Here is a 9,130-nt window from a genome sequence, read left to right as displayed (position 1 = left end):
TATGAGAGCTAACCCAACATAGTGACGCAAAAAAATTCTTCGTCATTAAAGTCGTCATAATTTGGAATAATCAGATCTTTGTGACGATATTTAATGACAGTACTGAATTGTCATAAGAGCGAATCGTCACAATACCCTTTTATGCCATAACCGTGACGATATAGTATGTCATATCATGTTTTGTCATAACTTTTATTATCTTAATACAAATAATAATGTAAAATCTATTTTTACATGCACAAGTATTTATGTGCATATTTGGACGCATATATCGTTGCTCTGTTTCAAAATTACTTTAAAAACGCCTGGACAAGGTTCGAACTTAAAACATTTCAAATACAGAAAATGTTCCAAACCACTGGTCGTGCTGCCGTGGTGGCCCTCGGACATGGTGACGCCATTGTGGGTGCCCCTAGATTTGGTCGCGCTGTCATGGGAGAGAGAGATCCATGGGATTGAAGTCCCAGCAATGGAGGTCACGGCCTTTGTTAGGGGTCGTCGTTGAGTAGATTTCTTTGACTTCGGGTGAGCTCCATGTCCATGGCACACGGGTGGGGAGACAGATCGATGGGTAATGTAGATGACGACTAAGAAATGTGAGCCATATGCTATCTTGTATTGACCAGAAGCGAACGAGGACACAAAAGTACAATACATTAAAATCCAAGCTTTATTCAAAATGAAGGACTCATCGCAATGGTTACAGTCCTGTTTATCCCTATGGTCTTAAAAGTTCGATCCTAGGTGCTCCTGTTTTTTGAATCTTTTTTGAAGTGACAAAATTTTTTATGCTTTTTGTATGAAGATCTAAACAATATTTGTGTAGTTGAAGATCTAAATATTTTTTTATAGTTTTGTATAACAACCGGGAAAATATTAACAAAGAAATATGGCCATGGTGTAGGCGTACGATGAGTCTCCACTTAGGCCCTGTTTGACATAGCTTCAACCCCAAGAAATTTGGTAGAGCAGGTCATTAGGTACCCCAGAAAATCGTGGAGAGTTATAAGCCATTAAAAGATATTTAGATAAGTCATTTTATTTACTATTTAGATTTAAAATATTTTTTACAACTATTTAAATTGATATTATAAATTATAGCTACACGGTGGAGCTAGAACCTTAAGTCATCCCAAACACCCTCTTAATTAAAGTTTAGTCTATGTCACTTCAGATCGCCACATCTATCACTTTGAGTCATGGTGTTGCATACTTTACCATATTTTGAACAAAAAATATTTACTAAGTTTTACCATGTCCATTTTCATCCACCGTGAGATAAGTGGTCACGGTGTAGACGTACGATAAGTCTCCACTTAATTAAGCGGTGTTTGGTTCTAGAGACTAAAGTTTAGTCCATGTCACATTAGATCGTCACATCTTTCACTTTGAGTAATGGTGTTGCATACTTTAACATATTTCAAACGATACATCTTAACTGAGTTTTACCATCTCCACTTAATTAAGGAGTGTTGGGTTCTATAGAATAAAGTTTAGTCCATATCACATCCGATATTTATTTAGAGCTATATAATTATTATATAGTATAAGATCAATATATGTACTAATTAAAAAGACAAAATACTTTATTATCATAGTGTGGAGAAAAAAGCAAAAAATGTTGCAGCTTAAGCAGGACAGCCAAATTATTTAAATGTTCCTAAACCAAATTCTTTAAACGTTCCTAAACTATTTGTTCCTAAACGTTCATAAAGTAAGATTCGTGAGGGTCCCTTTATATTAGTAAAGATTTGTCCTATATTTGTGCTCCAAACTTTACATATATTTTCCATCTTAGATTACGTTTCCCTTCAAATTATATTGGTAAGTATTTTATTTTCCCAAAATTACCGGTGTAGACACAGCCTCCAATATCGTATACTCCATGCCTCCCATCACGCCTCATCCGCCTGATTCATCGCAGGTGTGGGAAACATGGTTGCTGTCGGCGAACGGCGTTAACAGCCGCACCTCCGTTCCTCCGGGCGTGCCTCCGTTCCTCCGGCTGCGCCCCCGCTCCTCCGACCGCCCCCGGTACCTCTGGTTGACCTCGCCCCCATTCCTCCGGCTCCGCTTCGTGTTCTCCGGCCTCGCCCCTGTTCATCCAACCTTCGGTTCTAGCCCCTCGTGAAGGTAGGCCAGCCTGGGTATGTAGAATTTGGATGTCAGTTTCCTTATATTCCACATCGGTTGCATTCGACCCGTGCATAAGGGTGTGCAACCAGTTCATTGGAACATGGCCCCAAATTTTACTACATTAGCTCATTTAGGATTGGAGGCATACTGTTTTATCACTTGCAGTTCAATTTTTTTCCAAGATATTGATTCACTTCGTGGCTGCAGTAGCCTACGTCATTATGTTCATGACGTTTCTCCTTTTAGTCTTTAGATCACAATCACTCACCCACCCTCAACAATTCGTCAATTCACTGATGAACAATCTGTAATCGCCAAAAGTCAGGAGGGGCTGGCCGAAAGCAACTATATAGCATAGAGGGTCAGACAGCAGTAGCAATTAATCTTCTTTCAATTTTAGTCCAATTCTATAATCTATGTTTCTATTATTTTTATTTCATATGATCTATGATGAATAAGTATAACTTGAATAGTGAATGTGTGCCTGGCTGCATATATATTGCTCTAGTATACCTTCTTTAGACATATTTTTATATAATACCTAGGTCGACCGTTGTATCTAATGGTCGTTGATCCGGTGACCTCCCCCACAACAACTCTACCCAAAGACTACGATGGCTCTAGGGAAGAGGTCCACATGGACCTCACGGAAACCCGAAGGTTATTTACTCTTTATGGCAATACCTTCTTTATTTAATATTTATTTTGTTTCAATATTGTATGCCTTTATTTTACTTTGTGTTACATTAACAGAACTTGTGCCAACTGATTACGAGAAAATAAGGGCTATGAATATGATGAAGAACAATCAATTGTTTCAACGGCTAGGCCTTGGACAATTGAAATCACTGGTGACTGCTACAGCTGCAAACAACAAAGAAGACTGTCCTCAGCAATCAGAGAGTTTATATGATGGTGAAAACACTGACAATTCTAATGAAGAGGTCACTACAGTACTTATTAATTCTTAGCTTCTCAATTATCTATCTTTAGTTTTGGGTTCACAATGAATTTGATATGCATATCCTTATTGTATTCTACATATTCAGGAATCCCAATGTACTAACGGTGGTTGTGCCAACATCTCCAATGATGGTGATCAGATCTCAACAAAAGTAACAAGAGGAAATAAAATAATTGTGGCACCTACGGAGGAGCGAACAATTAGAGTCACTAGGCAAAGAATTGCTAAAGTAAACCAAGAAAATAGCCACAACCTGTCTATTCATAAACAACTCAGTTCATGTCCTGCTACAAACCATGATTCGATAGAAACTCTTGTTGTTCCTACACAACCTAGTTCAAATGCCACCATAAACAATAACACAACACATAACGTAGATAATGCTATAGAGCCTAATTCTCTGATATAGGAGGAGAGTGATAACCACAATGCAGTTGAAGGTAACTAAACATTTTAACTGTTTAGACATTGAACTATCCTTGAGCAAATAACTTTTATGTTTTCCAGCATTAGTTTAGGTAACTAGTATAACTTAAATTTGAACAAAATTACTCATATGTTTTTGTATGATTTATGGCAACTAATTCTTAGTTATATGCAGCATCACACATATCAACAAGTTTTTGTGTCCTGACCAGGAACAATAGATATCATACCAAGGAGAAAAAGTATGGGCTAACAACTTGAATCGTTAAGCAGAGGACTAGGAATGAAGATTCCAATCCAAATTACTGAAGGGAGCAAGAGGCCAGAGCCACCCATTCAAGCTGCTAAGTTTGCATCAGAGGGGGGAATCACATTGAGGCAGCACATTCCAATATTTCACCACTGGAAGGAGTACAAGAAGAAAGAGAATGAACCTACAATAAGAAACTATATTGGAAAAGATATTGTAAGGTACTTTTACTCATTTGTCAAGTTACATTTCATTGACATTTTCAATTATCGTTGAAATTGTTTCTACTTTACTAGGCTCAATTCACCTTGGACAATGATAGCAAGGCAGTGGAAGATGCATGTCTAGATATGCTAAAGGGTGGACAATGCCAAATGAGGTATAGACTAAAACAAAAGTATTTCAATGGGATACCTGCTAATCAAGTGAGGACTACATCACCTATTTCAAGCATGTCTGATGAGGACTGGAGAAAGTTGGTGGAGAAGTGGTCTACCCAAAACACAAGGTTTTTGCAATAAATCTTCACTAGCTTGCATTGTACTATCTTTAATGCTTGAAGTGAAATCATGGATATCCTTATGAATTTTACCTTTCCTATTTTGACATTTCGTCCCAAATAATTTATGTCCACATTAAGTGTCTACCTTTTAGATAATGGAACATTGATCTAGCTTTTGCACCATCCTAGGTGAGTGTAGCCAATAAACAGTACATATAGTTCAGATTCTGCAACATAACTAAAAACATCAAATAAAGTAGCACATAGAGAAAACCAATACAATAATTAAATAATGTAGACTCTGAAAACTGCTATACTATTTCACACTACTTATTGTACATATTATTTCTAACATGTTGATTTAATGTACAGGATAGTTGTATGAAGAATAAACTTAATCGTGAAAAAGTACAGTATCAACAATGCATAGGATCCCAATCATATATTGCAAAAGCTTATTTACTGGTAAGAAAATCATCATTGGTTACTGAACTGCATAGTTGACAAATCTCTAATTGTTTAATGCTGCCAATAAATTCAATTTTAACATCTCTATTTACTCATAAAGTTGTCCCCTAATTTATTGGTAAGAAAATGAGCATTGGATGTCAGAGCAGTTTCCTAGGCCTTCAGAGAAGTTTGACTAGCTTTCAGTCAATATGTCCACAATTCTATGTTGTAAATTATAGATCATTTTGATAACAGTAGCAAATATGTCTTCTAGTTTTATTTATTGGAGTTTGCTTCCTCTGTTCATTATGGCTGCATTGCAACTAGTACCTCAGGGAAAGCAGCCCAATGCCAAGCTATAGAGAAAGCAGCCTGCTGCTATCCGACAGCATGCTGCCATCACTGTCTTTGATCTTTTTAGATGATGAATTAGCACTGCTCATATCTACTAGAAATATTATTTCATTCAACCAATTTAGTACTGTCCATATCTAAAATGTATTGTAAATCTTTTAGCAAATGTTCAATCTTCAATAAATGTCATATTGAAATTTATAAATCTGACTTGTACATTATGTGTCAAGGTCTCTATTCTCACCGGATTCATTTTCTCACTTTAGAAAGAAGAGAAATATAAGGATGCTGAACCGAGTGCAATAGATCTTTTCAAGGACATGCATTGCAGCAAGAAGAAAGGTTTTTCTGAAAATGTAAAGAAAGCAATTGTGAGTACTCGTTTGCTTTTATGTTTGTTCTGAAAAATTATAACTACGACTATGTTATACTAACAAATAATATTTATAATAGGTTGACATGGAAGCAAGGGTGACAACACCAGTTGAGGATGGACAACAACAAAAGTCTCCTATAGAAGTTGTTTCTGAAGTGCTATGGGGCTCCAGTTTATTTCTACAGAATGTTGGTCTGCAAGATAACTCCAAGAAAAGCTCCACAACAACTGTTTTTGCTAAGGTTCAAGAACTTCATAATCAATTGGAGTCTGAGAGGCTAGAAAAAGATGGGCTTCAAGAAGAAGTAGAAACCTTAAAGGCTCAGGCACAGGCCTCAAAGGAGACCATGGACAATATGAAGAGATCGATGGAAGAAAATAACAGTCTCCTCCGTCAACTGTTGAGCTTCAATCGAAGCCAAACGTCCCCATCTTAAGTCTGCTATAGTATCATGTTATATTAGTTCTGGATTCAGGTTTTATAAATTTGGAATATGTTTAAAACTTTCATACTTTGAGTTGAAGTTATAGGATTTCCTTTGTATTTTAAGTTACATGATCTACAATCATATGATTTGAAGTTATAAAAGTATCTCTTGTATGAATTGTGTGAATGTTGAACTAAATAATTCAATGTTTTGGTTATTAGCATGTGATTTCATAATATTCCATGACGCTATGAATTGATCACGCCTTATGATGAAAAATCCGTCATAAATATATCGCAATGTCATCGTACTTTGTGATGAAAAAAATCGTCACAATTATATTGCCACGTCAGCTGCCACCTCATTGATATTTATGACAAACATTTTTGTCACATCATTTTGCCACATCATCTGCCATGTGGCATGCCACGTAATAACATCTGTGACGAATGAAATCGTCACAACATTTTCGCCACATCACCTACCACGTCAACTGCCATGCCATCTCGCCACGTAATCAGCCACGTGGCAAGGCACGACTACATGAATTGTGACGTATTTAGACATAATTAGTGACGAATTTGAGTGTCATAGAATTAGTGACGTTTGTAGTTTGCGTCATAAACTATTATGACGCTTTTTTGTTATTCGTCATAGTACTCCATTTAACACGCACCTTCTGTGACGATGTAATTTTCGTCACAATGATGTCACCAACATGTAAGGTATGACAAAAATACTGTTGTTTGTGATGTAATGTTAATGTCACAGAAGGTATAAAAGGTTGTAGTGATTGTTGGATCTTTTATGGGTTTGGCCCATTTATTGAATAAACTCTATGGTGTGTAATGGTGGAGAATACCAATAGTACCATATTGGAAGTCCAAGGGTCTTTTGGCTTGACTTATATGGTGGGAATTATTCCACCTAACTTGAGAAGTCAAAAAACGGACAAGGGCATGCCACACGCGCGCGCCGCCGCCGCCGGCGGCCGGGCCGGGCTCGCGCTCGGGCTCGGGCGTGGCGTGACGTGGCAGGCGGCGAGCGGGCGTGGTGTGGTTGTTTTAATTTTAGCACTCATTAACCGCGGGAGTTTCAACTCCAGGTTAAGCCTTTCAGCTGCCTGTCTCTTCGTCAACTGCATGCGAGACCTTTGTCCTTCAGCTGCCCGTCTCCTGGCGTGCCGCATGCGAACCTTCTCCTTCAGCTTCCCTCTGCGAGAGGTTAAGTATAGGAGAATCCCTGACACTTGGTACACGAGAACAGAACCATTTCAGAGTCACAACCCAGCCGCAAGTGAGAGTATTCCCATCTCGTGACTCTGCATGCACAGAGCAGTGAGAGGGTAGGTGCCTCTGAAGCCCTTGCCGTTTGAGACCTTGCACGGGGGATCGACAATTAGGTTTTTGGGGAGCGTCTACGCGATTGCCCAAAACATCTTCTTCCTGGCGACATGACAAGGGAAGCTGGACAAGTATCTGGATCATCAGAGCGCAGGGAGGGTATGATCAATTTATTTCCTTACTGTTTTACGTTCTGCAGATTATATATGTTTCATATATTCATCTGTGCTGTTTTATATGTAGCAATGATTTTATCTTATCTGTTCTGTCTTATTATAATATGATAGATTTGTCTGTTTTAATTTTACAGTCATGCTGTTTATGTTTCTATCTGTTTATTTTCAATTGTTCAGTCAGTTTATATGTTTATCGTATTTATATGGTTCATATGCTTTGTGTTCTAATGATCCATATTTTTATGGATATATTTGAGATCACAATTTCTATGGTTAATTATCTTTTATATGTTATCATCATAATGTTAATTTATGGAATTAAAATGGTACGGAAAATGCCTATAATTCTAACATAACGCCAGTAGTTTCCTCTTCGTCGTGTCTGCTATGTGCCATTAATGGCTGAGACCGTTTCTTTGATTCATTAGCATTGTTCTTCAATCTGCATCAATGGAGCAACATATTCGACCGCGAATCTATCCCCTCTGCTCGGCCTATATAAGAACACCGCAAGCCGTGTCTTCCTTCCCCTACCGTGTCATGTTGTTTCTCCCATACGCGCTTGCTCTGTTTCCACGCCGTGTAGTGTTGCGGCGTCGCTCTCGCTGTAGTTCATGCACCTGTCGCGCTGTTGCGAAGACCACACCCACAATCGCCTCCTCGTCGTGACTGAGCATGCTCTGATCGTCTCTATTACTTGCCACCAAGTTCCTTGTCAGCCGATGCCAGTGCAGATCCCACTGCCGCACGCCCGTCATACCTGCTCTACTTGCTGCTTCGTGCGCCGCTCGCTGGTGCCACACCGTTGAGCCAGCGTTCGTTCCCTCAGCTGCTGCCGCGCCGATCGCCGTTGTCGTATCTCTTTGCATGCTGCTGTCATGATACTACGCCGAGGTCCCTGCTGCGCGCACGATCTCGCCTACGACATTTCTCACGTCGCGACTCGCGACATCGTTTGTTTAGCTCACCATCGTCGTCGTGTCATGCTACTCTCCATTTGCGCGTCGTGCCATCGAAGTCGCGCCCACTTTGCCGAAGACCTCCCTGACATTCTCCTCTACGCCCAGGCTCATGTGTGCCTGCTCGTCGTTGTCTCGCTTCGCTTTGTCGTCGTTCATCTCGCCTCGCCATCGATATTCTTCGCGTGCCAGAGCTCTCTGTTCGCTCGCCTAACGAGCAAATCCGCCCTCGCTCTCTACTGCCCAGCATCGAACGTCGTCCGTGTTCGACGCCGGGAATCCCACGTCCTGACTATGACTTCGCATCGCCATGAACAAGGTAGAAGACAAGATTTATTTTTGCTATCTACCCCTTTGTCGACCCCTTTAATTTTGATCTAGCCCCGCACTAATTTATTTTAAATAAAATAATATTTAGCAAATTAATTATTGTTTTGTTAATCTAAGTATGTGATTAACCTATTTATATATGCGTTTTTAGTAGTTTGCGTGCTCTCGTAAATTAATTTAAATTATGTTTTCTGTAGTCAATTTATGGGTAGTTTTCTAATTATGAAGCTAAAAAGAATTTTAGTTCACCTTTTCTTAATCAAACATACTAGATAAATAATTATATAATTACCTTTTTAAGATTTGGATTCAAGTATTTCATATTAAATATGTGTACGCTAGATATGGATCTCTAATATAGCTTAATAAGTGCCCACATAACTAAAATGATAGATTAAATTTAGTTGAACATAATTTCATTTCAAATGATTTAGAT

At 38.8% G+C, this 9,130-nt stretch overlaps 1 long non-coding RNA gene across 8 annotated transcripts; it reads left to right on the top strand.

Moving 5' to 3' along the window:
* Window positions 1-1,857: 1,857 nt before the first annotated feature.
* Window positions 1,858-6,109, top strand: LOC103638269 (uncharacterized). Of its 8 annotated transcripts, none has more exons than XR_004852601.1 (9): window positions 1,859-2,133; window positions 2,682-2,796; window positions 2,890-3,080; window positions 3,186-3,540; window positions 3,739-3,992; window positions 4,073-4,284; window positions 4,651-4,743; window positions 5,349-5,453; window positions 5,536-6,106. It is a non-coding gene; the product is annotated as an uncharacterized lncRNA (long non-coding RNA). The 8 variants fall into 8 exon arrangements; XR_004852599.1 differs by having other exon boundaries at window positions 3,739-3,997; XR_558662.4 differs by having other exon boundaries at window positions 1,858-2,133; window positions 3,186-3,992; window positions 5,536-6,109.
* The last annotated feature ends 3,021 nt before the right edge of the window (window positions 6,110-9,130 follow it).

This window comes from Zea mays, chromosome 9 (genome assembly GCF_902167145.1).
Source record: "Zea mays cultivar B73 chromosome 9, Zm-B73-REFERENCE-NAM-5.0, whole genome shotgun sequence".
Classification (NCBI taxonomy): domain Eukaryota; kingdom Viridiplantae; phylum Streptophyta; class Magnoliopsida; order Poales; family Poaceae; genus Zea; species Zea mays.
The sequence above is the reverse complement of the archived record's forward strand: the minus strand, read 5'-3'. Positions and strand labels throughout refer to the sequence as shown.